Genomic DNA, 12,292 nt, shown 5'->3' with positions numbered 1-12,292 from the left:
ATCGGCCACCCCCAAAGTGGAGCCTACCCTTAAGATTCATGTTTCTGGTGATTGTGAGACCCCTGATGTTGCTCCCACCTCTCTTTTATCCCGGGTGACTAACGTTGCTATAGCTGAAAGTCATGGCACTAATGGAGAGTCCGCTGAGCTGGAATCACCTGTACTTCGTCGTTTTAGCCGTCTCTCCAACAGAAACAATCGAACAGGGGTTACTTGACCAATACTGTTAGAAGAATCCACCTCGGAACAGTTTCTTGAGTTGTTGTAACACTCCCTCGATTGTTTTTGCCATTAGTAGGACTGAAGAAGGATATGGAGCAGTATCCGAAAATCTCTCCATGTCATTTTTAACCCTGTACATGAATATTTTTTTTAACATTACTGAGGCTTTTAATTATCAATATTATGGCCTCGTTACATGAGTTCCTTGGTTCATTATTATTATTGTTGTTGTTGTTGTTGTTGTTCTAAGGGGTCCTCAATAATAAACAATGTTGTGAGTTCGTGTATAATTTTAAAACTCCTCACAAAATGCTTTCGAACCCTTCCTGGGTTCATCTTCAATCCAAATGAACAATTAGGGACACCATGTACTGAGGTGAATATAAAAATAAACAAGAGTCGCTGAAGATTGTTGACACCGGTCGTTAGTACATGGTGTGCCTAATTGTTCATTAGGACTGAAGATGAACCCAGGGAAGGGTTCGAAAGCTTTTTGTAAAGAGTTTTAAAATTATACACGAACTCACAACATTTTTTATTATTGTGGACCCCTTAGAACATTATATATACTCTCGCGGATGAGAGCTTTTCCCAATTATTATTATTATTATTATTATTATTATTATTATTATTATTATTATTATTATTATTCCACCCTCACCTCCTTATACCTGGGGGACTTGGCACAGAAGTCCCTGGATATCTTCACTTTGTAGTAGCAGCCCACCAGGTGGTGTAATGGTCTTGAGCTTTACTGAGGGAGGTTCTCTGCCAGAAGAGACAGGAGGACCTAACAAAGAGACGGAAGTTGGTAGTGAGTTACAGGACGGATGTCCTATCTGTACGCTTCATAGCTTCGGCCTTTCCTCAGGACATGGCACATGCCCGCCAGGGGGTTAGTAGGGACAAATTGGCCCCCTCCCTAAGAGTCATTCTTCATTTATGAGTGTAGGTTTGTTTTCCCGTTGTGACAAGTTTCAAATTTTTAAGGTAGTTTGTATTTTTCCTAGGATACAACAATACACTTTCAAAAGGATATTTTATCCACCTCAACAGCCGAAGCGTGTCATACTCAAGAGACTCCATTTATGGAAGCACAGGTTTGTATCCCAGGGAAAATACAAATTAACAATTTGTAATATTTCTTTGTTTTTGTGAGGAAGTATACGACATCATCATGTGACCAGTAACACAGTACCAACTTGAATATATTAGAGCATGTACGTTCAATTTAGCATATTTTCCAGAAAAACTCCATTTCCAAAACAGTTATTTTGGAAAGTGTCATTTCTCCCCAATCAACTTCTTCACATCTTCCAGAAATCTGGCAGCAGCATCTTGGCCAGATTATAGATTCTCCCATTAATTTCAAATTCTCGAACCACATCTGTTGCGGAATATTTCAGCCATTCTTTAACTTGACCGGACTATTAATTTTGCAGTTTCTGTACAGGCTCAGTGCTTTACAACGCAACATGTTGTTATGTGCTGTGAGGTAAGGCTCCTGTTAATGAGTTATAACTACAAATTATAAGCTTTTATTTTTTTTCCACTAAACACTTATCTTGGTACAGGCTGTACCTTGGCTGCTGAAGAGCCAAGGACAGCAGCACAAAATTATGCTTTGTGGGCGCTTCCCACTGCTTTCCAAATGGATAATTCAGGAGAGGTGGTAGTTACCAGATTATTGTGGGTCGTACTTACAGCATTACGTACCTATAGCGCTTTTTCAAATGTATTCATAAAAAAATTGGTTCTGGGTTACGGCATTTTGTATTAAAAAAAAAATACAGGTAAGCCTGTGAGATGGGACGTTGTAAAGATAAAACCTAAGGCAAAGAACTCAAGGTACCGTCAAAACTAGAATTCGACCTCGTATGCTTGGGGAGGGGGTCCTGTTCGTGCCGTCATTGTACCTCTCGCAGTGCACTGTAGGCATTAACGTTCTTCATAGCATCCCTTCAGCCCCTAGCTGCAACTCCTTTTATTTCTTTTACTGTACCCCCGTTCATATTCTCTTGCCGTCTTACTTTCCATCCTCTCCCAACTAATGTTTCAGCACTGAATGACGTCAAGATTGGCTTTTGGACTTCCAATTCCAATCCAGCCTGTCAACTAACAGGCGTTGTAACTCCTGCCATTCTCTGTGGTAATAATGCAATAAATTTGTCAGTAATAAAAATTTGAAAGCTTCAAAGGATTGAAAATGGGCGAAGGAAAATACTAGGTAGGTACCACAGAAAATACAACTATTGTTACACTGACGGCAGAGAAAGGAGCATCTTCTATGAAAAGAAAGGCAGTAGTACACGAAGAGCTCCAGTATGTAGACAGTACAGTAAATAAGCAAAACAAATGAAAAAAAATATCATGTACATACAAGAAAAGGAAGGAAAATAATGGAAAACAGCAATATAATACTGTAGAGGCAAAAGATAAAAATGAGTAAAGGAAAAAAAGGAAATTACAAAAAGAAATAAACTCCGAAACTAGACAATGGGTAACTACAAAGGGAAATAAGATGTAAAGTAAAGTGAATTTATAAATATACAGGAAATGGAAAAGAGAAACTATATGAGTAAATATACAACACTTCTGCATCAGGAGGACGTACCAACTGGAATGTCTGAGAAAATACTACAAAATATAGTTTACTTGTTTGGTCACTGTGATCAGATATCGAGAAGATACGGGAATGTAGAAAATAAAGAAATGCAGTAGGTGATGCACAGCAACTATTTGAAGGGGCCACATACAGTAGTTGGAAAGTTTTTATTCCGAGAGTAATTTTGAAAAATGAAAAGAATCTTGTAGCATATGTGGATGAAAATAAATGAAGGAAATAACCAACACTAGGAAAATACCTCACCAACATCTGATGCACCGTTACAAAGGGAGGACATCAACCTGACTCTTACGAATGAACATTCAAACAGGAGCCGTTTCAAAGACACGACTCTTCTTTTACTACTACTGCTCCTGTCCGTCCGACTCCAAACGTCAAATTCATTGCCTCGACCCATAACTACAACTCTACCTGTTGGAGAAAAAAATAGAAAAATAAATCTAAGGTAGAACTAATAATCACAGGTGAGAACCGATTATGCTAGTGTTAGTTCTTGATGTATCTCTATGTTTGTACTTAGCCTATACCTACCTACCTAGTAGCGCACAGCTGATAAGAGGAGCCTCATGGTGGCCTTAGGATAGAGGATCTGCCTTTTGAATGAGAGTTACCTTAGGTAGCCTACCTAGGTATACCCAGGTACTACTAGGGGAAACAACCGACTGGACTAGCTGATCCAGTTTTGGCCGCGTGTGGATCCACCCTCCGAAAAAGTACTGAAGCTGGGGTAAAAAACCGCATGGTACAGGGGTGGACCATGTACGATCAATGTGTACAACCCCAAGAGAAGTACATTATAACGCGTCCTGACACTGGAGTAGAGGTCTTTAGCTCCGTTTCTCACCAACAACAAGTCGCGTCTGATGCCCATCTCCGATGTCAGGACGCGTTATAATGTACTTTTTTTGGGGTTGTACACATTGATCGTACATGGTCCACCCCTGTACCATGCGGTTTTTTACCCTAATACGTCCTGACACCAGAGATGGGCACCAGTCACGAGTCGTCAGTGGTGAGAGCAACCGCTCAAGACCTCTACTCTCCTTTCGAAGTAAGTATGGTAAACAACCGACTGGACTAGCTGAGCCACTGACTACCACATTTGAGGCCACCCTCCGAAAAAGTACTTTAACACGTCCTGACACCGGAGATGGTCATCAGTCATGAGTTGTTGGTGGTGAGAGGAGTAGCTCAAGATCTCTACTCTCCCTTCGAAGTAAGTATTTTCTCCAAAGTTAGAAATTAAGGCCATATTTTAAGATTGGTGATTCTAAAGAATAATTCCGCATGGACTGCAAGGAACGTAACTGCGGATACGACATCCACTAGGTATTGGGGCATCCAGTGTATTTCGCCATGTTTAGTACTGGCCTCTGGGGGTAAATTATAGTCGTCCGAATAAATATTACTTGAAATTCTTGTTCAGGAGGAAAACTGCATAGAAAAACTGCAACTGCCATAGTCTAGGCCGCCGCAGAATAGTAATATAGATCTACCTTAAGATTAAACAGAGGGTAATGAAAAGTCTGGCCCTAGCAGTGCACACTACTTCCATGACGCTTTTGAAATTTTTACTTATAACTCAGAACATTTAGAAGATTGCTGCCATCTCGATGACGCTTTCAAAATTTTCACTTAAAACACCAACAATTTAGAAGATTGACGCCGTCTCGATGTTTGCGGAATCACTTGTGTCAATAAACTTTCCATTCCATGTGCTAAATCCGCACACCACTGGTACCCATAGACACTGGGGCACTTTCTTCACAACAATCGTCAACAATGGCACCATCCATCTGGCACATCCAAGGAAACTCACAATTTTTCGGTGGAAAGAAGAAGAAGCGTGCACTAGATAAAATAAATAGTTAAACATCAGTATAAGGTCATGGATTGCATAAATTTTTTACATATGCATGATAATTAATTTGAAAATATTCGTTGCTGAAAAAGTAACTAGATTCCTGACTCAAATATCAACAGTTTTGCTGTGAACAGTACCTACAGTGTTTTTTGCACACTCCTATTGTTTATCAGTGTTGCCAATTTATATGTGTTTACCCTCCAAACTGGATATAAGACTTACACAAAACCAGGGAAATAAGTGAAATTAGCATATCTATTTGTAGAATATATACATTTTAGAGCAATTTTATCATTATTGGATTACTATGACAAGTAGAATTCATGGAAACAGTTTGTAAATGCATCGGCGTATGTGTGAAGCTCCACTAAATTGGCAATGATAAAATTTTGCCGCCGTCTGCTCGTATCTACTTTAGAAATATCTGTAATTTTTCGGGGTTGATTTGTTTGTAATAAAGGGATAATAGACATGAATTAAAATAAACATTTTTGAAGCAATATAAAGTAAAGTTAAACTAAATAATGAGTAAAGTAAACAATTAAGGGAATAAAGCTTTGCACCTCATAAACAGTGTAGTCGTGTGCTGCCTGCAACTGTGTTTGTGGAGTGAGCGCTTAGGAAACCAGGAACCGCAATGTAGTTCAAGTGCAATTTGGAGTTAATTAAGACCAAAATGTGTAGAATTACAATCAAATAAGCACTATGGAGTTTCAGTTGTAATGACAGTAAGGATAAAACCACCAATTACAAGGTAAAAATGAATTTCAGTTTAAACCATGACCCCAGGAATAAGAAGTTTCATACTTTCACTAATATAGGCATCAAAATGTTGTTTTATTGTGCTGATTACAACTGCATTCATGAGTAAGATCAATAAACGTTACATATACAGTGGACCCCCCGTATTCACGTTCTCCAGATTCGCGGACTCACACATTCGCAGATTTCTCTCGGGAACGTTTCCCTGCATTATTCGCGGAAAATTCACGCATTCGCTGTATTTTTCTATGATAAATATCCACAAATTCCTGGTTTTTTTGATGGATTTCATCATAAAATGCACTTTTTGTGATAAAACTATTAAAAAAACCATGTAGGAAAATTTTTAGTGGGTTTTTCTTGAGTTGTAACTAACAAAATATAGGCTGTTTTTAACATTTTTATAGGGGTTCCAAACATTCACGGATTCTAACTATTCACGGGGGGGGGGGTCTGGTACACATCCCCCGCAAATACGGGGGGACCACTGTATACACTAATATTGTTCAAATGAGTGCTGAGAAGGATGTGAGGACCACGCGGGTTACGAAAGGGACCGGAGGCGGACAACGCCATATTGGATTAAAAACTGTCTTGAAAACATATTTTACGAAGACCTCACATGCTTATTTTAGTTCGTATGGCGCTTTCATATATCACATTATGTTAATGAAACTTCAATCTTTTGAATGGAATGCTTAAAGATGTAATTGTATTCTTGTTTGACCAATTAAATATCGAGTGAATATGGCTGAGCCACCTGAGTACAATGGACCAAGGCGGTGTTTCCCCCTATATTTGCCAATCAACAATTTAACTTAAACCTAGCTAAAATGTGCAAGAAGCTGTCGGTCTGTCATTATGCTCCGTAGACGATAGCATTTTGGCTCGATGTTTATAACTAGGTGGTAGGCTATATGCTAATTTCTAAGTAGCCTATTACCTAATAGGTATATACCTAGCCCTAAGTCTGCCCGTACTTTTATCTTGGAAATTTAATTTTCCTACAGTTTTAGTGTTTCTGATGAAGAAGTACCTAGTTATCTTTTGGCGGTCAACTGTTACCTATTTACCTCCTATCTCTACCCAGCAATGATGGAGGATGTTGGGAGATTGGGGTTTTGGGTGGGGGAGAACACACTTCAACAGAGTGGCCATGTTTGTTTTCTGGAAAAGTTCGACAGATATGAAAATCGTCAGGGAGCCATAGCTATGTTCCAACCAGGGAGAAGCTAAGGGAAGGAGAGGTACATGGGTGCAGAGGCATAGTAGGAGGGGGCTACTTGCACCAAAGGGTGAGAGAAGGTAAGGAGTTAAAAGAGGGGGTGGTTAGGTAGAAAATTCTGGGCATGCTCAAATACTAATAGTTGACTAACACAAAACAACTTCTAAAACTGAGGAAAAATCAAATTTACAAGGTAAAAGTAGGTTTGAAGAAAACTTCGCAATTACTAAGAAATACAGTTGTTCCTATGAAGTATACAAACCCTCAGTCCTTTATTGTAGGAATTACTAGCCTGATATGGCTGCTGAAATCTTCAACAAGGCGAACGGTTCGTTTGTTAACTACCAGTCCAGGTCCGTGGTGGGAGTCCTTCCAACTGGAAGATGGAAGTATGCATTCCAATTTGCTTTTGGCCATTGATGTGGATAGACTTGTTCTTCACAGCTCTCTGCCCGACTGTTATTGCTGTTTTCTTTTCAATCCTGGTGGGTTTTTTCCTTTTTCTTTGTGTTGATTGCTGTGATAGTGTGTATAATAATAATAATAATAATAATAATAAAAATAATAATAATAATAATAATAATAATAATAAGTGGCACCGTGGCAGAGTGGGTTAGGTCGTCAATGGACTGGTTAAGCAACATTGGGGCTGGTCAAGTGTTGGATGGGTGACCGCTCTCCTCGGCGTTGATTCCTTGGGAAAGGATCTTTACCATAATTTCCTTAGCCTACTCAGCTGTAAATGAGTACCTATCCCTGATGGGGTAGGGTCCAGCTAAGGGTTAAATAGCAAAACTCAGCAATGATGTTAAGAAATGAAGGAATAAATGACAACGATGTAAATGGAACCTCTGGCAACAGAGGAGCTTCGTCAGGCAGCCAGGTATTCAACCCAATTGAAGGGGAAGATGGTCAGGTACTTGGAGGTCGTCATCCAGCAACTGACCACCACAACGACAGTAACCAACAGCCTGAGATTGGAGCTACAGAAGCAAACCAAAGGAAGAAATGGACAAGAGAAGAAAATAAGGAAATATGGAGATGCTACATCAGAAGCAACCCGACAGAGAGAGGATATAGAAGAAGATTGGTCAACATCTGGAATGAGAGGAGTAACACCCCCCAAACAGAGCAGAGGCTGGCAGACCAAGTAAGGAACATAAAGAAAAAGAACTGGCTCTCCCCAACAGAAAGAGAAGAACTGGAAAGAAAAATGTCACACGACAACGAATTACATGAAGACGAACTGAAAGACGATGCCACAGAAGACGACAGGGATGATGAGGTATCAAACAACGACACACGAAGAAACACCGACGAAGTAACAGAGAGGACGGAATGGGTAGAAAAGATTAGACAATGGATGGAGCCAGATACAGAGAGAACAAAGATCCCCTCCATGAAAGCCTACAACACCAAGAAATTAAGGGAGAAAACAAGTGAGGTCAATGAAATAATGGGCATAATACACACCATCAGTATCACAGAAACAAATAACTTGGCATATGCAGGAGCAAGATTAGTAGCAGAACTGATGGGGATTTGAACACCAACACCACCAGCACAACAGAAACCAAAACAGCAACCTCCTTGGAAAAGGCACCTGGAAAAGCAAATCATGGTGATGAGATCTGACTTGAGTAAACTGAAAGAGATGGCAGAAAAAAGGCTAAGAAGCAAGAAAACAAGGGAGGAACTCAACGAGAAATACAAAGTACAAGAGAGGGGACTAAACAACACAATAGAAGATGTAAAACAGAGGCTTAAGGCCAAAGCACATAAGATCCAACGGTACATGAACAGGAATAAGGGATACCAACAGAACAAACTATTTGGAACCAACCAGAAAAGACTATACAGCCAACTAAGAGGGGAAGACAACCACCAAGAAATTCCTGAAGCCGAACCAAGTAAGAGACTCTGGGAAAACATATGGAGCAATCCGGTATCACACAACAAACATGCAACATGGCTCCAGGAAGTCAAGGAAGAAGAAACAGGGAGAATAAAACAAAGATTCACAGAGATCACGACAGACACAGTCAGACACCAACTAAAGAAAATGCCAAACTGGAAAGCCCCAGGTCCCGATGAAGTCCATGGATACTGGCTCAAAAACTTCAAGGCCCTACACCCACGAATAGCAGAACAACTCCAGCATTGTATCTCAAATCACCATGCACCCAAATGGATGACCACAGGAAGAACATCCTTAGTACAAAAAGACAAGAGTAAGGGAAATATAGCCAGTAACTACAAGCCTATCACCTGCCTACCAATAATGTGGAAGTTACTAACAGGTATCATCAGTGAAAGGCTATACAACTACCTAGAGGAAACAAAGACCATCCCCCACCAACAGAAAGGCTGCAGAAGGAAGTGTAGGGGCACAAAAGACCAGCTCCTGATAGACAAAATGGTAATGAAGAACAGTAGGAGAAGGAAAACCAACCAAAGCATGGCATGGATAGACTATAAGAAAGCCTTCGACATGATACCACACACATGGCTAATAGAATGCCTGAAAATATATGGGGCAGAGGAAAACACCATCAGCTTCCTCATAAATACAATGCGCAACTGGAATACAATACTTATAAGCTCTGGAATAAGACTAGCAGAGGTTAATATCAGGAGAGGGATCTTCCAGGGCGACTCAACGTCCCCACTACTCTTCGTAGTAGCCATGATTCCCATGACAAAAGTACTACAGAAGATGGATGCCGGGTACCAACTCAAGAAAAGAGGCAACAGAATCAACCATCTGATGTTCATGGACGACATCAAGCTGTATGGTAAGAGCATCAAGGAAATAGATACCCTAATCCAGACTGTAAGGATTGTATCTGGGGACATCGGGATGGAGTTTGGAATAGAAAAATGCGCCTTAGTCAACATACAAAAAGGCAAAGTAACAAGAACTGAAGGGATAAAGCTACCAGATGGGAGCAACATCAAACACATAGATGAGACTGGATGCATAAAACCTGGGAATAATGGAAGGAGGGGATATAAAACACCAAGAGATGAAGGACACGATCAGGAAAGAATATATGCAGAGACTCAAGGCGGTACTCAAGTCAAAACTCAACGCTGGAAATATGATAAAAGCCATAAACACATGGGCAGTGCCAGTAATCAGATACAGCGCAGGAATAGTGGAATGGACGAAGGCAGAACTCTGCAGCATAGATCAGAAAATGAGGAAACATATGACAATACACAAAGCACTACATCCAAGAGCAAATACGGACAGACTGTACATAACACGAAAGGAAGGAGGGAGAGGACTACTAAGTATACAGGACTGTGTCAACATCGAGAACAGAGCACTGGGGCAATATCTGAAAACCAGTGAAGACGAGTGGCTAAAGAGTGCATGGGAAGAAGGACTAATAAAAGTAGACGAAGACCCAGAAATATACAGAGACAGGAGAATGACAGACAGAACAGAGGACTGGCACAACAAACCAATGCACGGACAATACATGAGACAGACTAAAGAACTAGCCAGCGATGACACATGGCAATGGCTACAGAGGGGAGAGCTAAAGAAGGAAACTGAAGGAATGATAACAGCGGCACAAGATCAGGCCCTAAGAACCAGATATGTTCAAAGAACGATAGACGGAAATAACATCTCTCCCATATGGAGGAAGTGCAATACGAAAAATGAAACCATAAACCACATAGCAAGCGAATGCCCGGCACTTGCTCAGAACCAGTGCAAAAAGAGGCATGATTCAGTGGCAAAAGCCCTCCACTGGAGCCTGTGCAAGAAACATCAGCTACCTTGCAGTAATAAGTGGTACGAGCACCAACCTGAAGGAGTGATAGAAAACGATCAGGCAAAGATCCTCTGGGACTATGGTATCAGAATGGATAGGGTGATACTACGTGTAAATAGACCAGACGTGACGTTGATTGACAAAGTCAAAAAGAAAGTATCACTCATTGACGTCGCAATACCATGGGACAACAGAATTGAAGAGAAAGAGAGGGAAAAAATGGTTAAGTATGAAGATCTGAAAATAGAAATAAGAAGGATATGGGATATGCCAGTGGAAATCATACCCATAATCGTAGGAGCACTAGGCACGATCCTAAGATCCCTGAAAAGGAATCTAGAAAAACTAGATGCTGAAGTAGCTCCAGGACTCATGCAGAAGAGTGTGATCCTAGAAACGGCGCACGTAGTAAGAAAAGTGATGGACTCCTAAGGAGGCAGGATGCAACCTAGAACCCCACACTATAAATACCACCCAGTCGAATTGGAGGACTGTGATAGAGCAAAAAAAAAAAGAAAAAAAAATTATAATAATAATATCCTTTATTTCAGCTCAGGGCCATATACATGGAATGTACAAAATACAGACAGTAAGATACACAATCTAGATACATGAGACAACATGATAAAATAAATTAATAAACGGCACTAGCCACACAATAGCTGAGGTAGTATAAAAGATAGTAATCATAATACTTGTAATAACAGTACATAATAATATTGGAGATAAAAAAAATGCATTGAGAGTACTGTAATAATAGTGTACAGATTATATAACTTAAATTTCAGCCAGAGACCTCTGAGGTGGTTACAGTATAGTCAGGTCCAGAGGGCTAAATACAAAAATTGAATGTAGAAAACTTTAACTTGATAGTATTCACAGTAATAATGAAAAAGTAAAATATCAGCAATAAACATAATAATAATGACAGATTCTGCAGATGACACCTTGCTAATACAGATTGAGTCCTTTAGGGAACAAAGGCCTAATTTTCCTATCTCTCCCACAATTTAGATCTTTCTTTACTCCTTAGGATGCTTTGTATGAGCAAATTGCTGCTGTTTCTCACTCAGGTTATCAGACTGGACATTGCTCTCCTTACAATGATTTTTAAGTTGTCCAGGAGGTTTTCTATGAACATCTGTGTGGCGTAGTGGTAGCGAGGAGTGTTTGTGAGGTGTCTCAGAATGTTATTGTGCACAACAGTGATACGTCTCATGGTCTCTCGGGTATAGTTCGTCCAGAGGGAACACCTATAAATACTGTGGCAATACGAGCGGAAGAGCAGCAGTTTCACATCTCGGTGACAGAAGGCAAACCTCCTTGCAGTCATGTTGCCAGTTGCACATAGTTTACGATGCCTCTGTTCAATGTCTGCCATATCTTTTAGGTCGTTCGTGATAACGTGACCAAAATACAGAAATTCGTGCATGAATTCCAGCCGATGATTTCCGAGGAAAATTTGTGGTTCTGCAATATGCTTAAACGATCTCGGGAGCAGTGACATGCACTGGGTCTTGGTTTCATTGTATAGGATATCAAATTCCTCTGCATATTTGCAGCAAGTCTCGATGAGTCGTTGGAGACCTTGCACTGATGAGGAAATCAGAACCATATCATTGGTTTAATAGAGGTTGTTTATAGTTGTTTCATTGACAGTGCATCTGATTGGGAGTGAGTTCAGTTTGACATTCAAGGCATCTGTGTACATATTAAAAGGGTATGGGGGAGAGAATGCCCCACTTTCTGAAGCCCATTTAGGGAGCCGAAGGTGTACGATAATACGTTATCCCATTTGACACAGA

General features: G+C 40.3%; 1 long non-coding RNA gene across 1 annotated transcript in view; it reads left to right on the top strand.

The window, feature by feature from the left end:
- The first annotated feature begins 3,156 nt into the window (after positions 1–3,156).
- LOC135213410 (uncharacterized) overlaps positions 3,157–12,292 on the top strand; it is a 40,602-nt gene continuing 31,466 nt past the window's right edge. The window contains exon 1 of the long non-coding RNA XR_010314110.1: positions 3,157–3,312. This is a non-coding gene — a long non-coding RNA (uncharacterized LOC135213410). The remainder of the gene's footprint in view (positions 3,313–12,292) is intronic.

Source organism: Macrobrachium nipponense, chromosome 42 (assembly GCF_015104395.2).
Source record: "Macrobrachium nipponense isolate FS-2020 chromosome 42, ASM1510439v2, whole genome shotgun sequence".
Taxonomy (NCBI): Eukaryota; Metazoa; Arthropoda; class Malacostraca; order Decapoda; family Palaemonidae; genus Macrobrachium; species Macrobrachium nipponense.
Note: the sequence above shows the minus strand (reverse complement) of the source record. Positions and strands in the feature narration are given on the sequence as shown.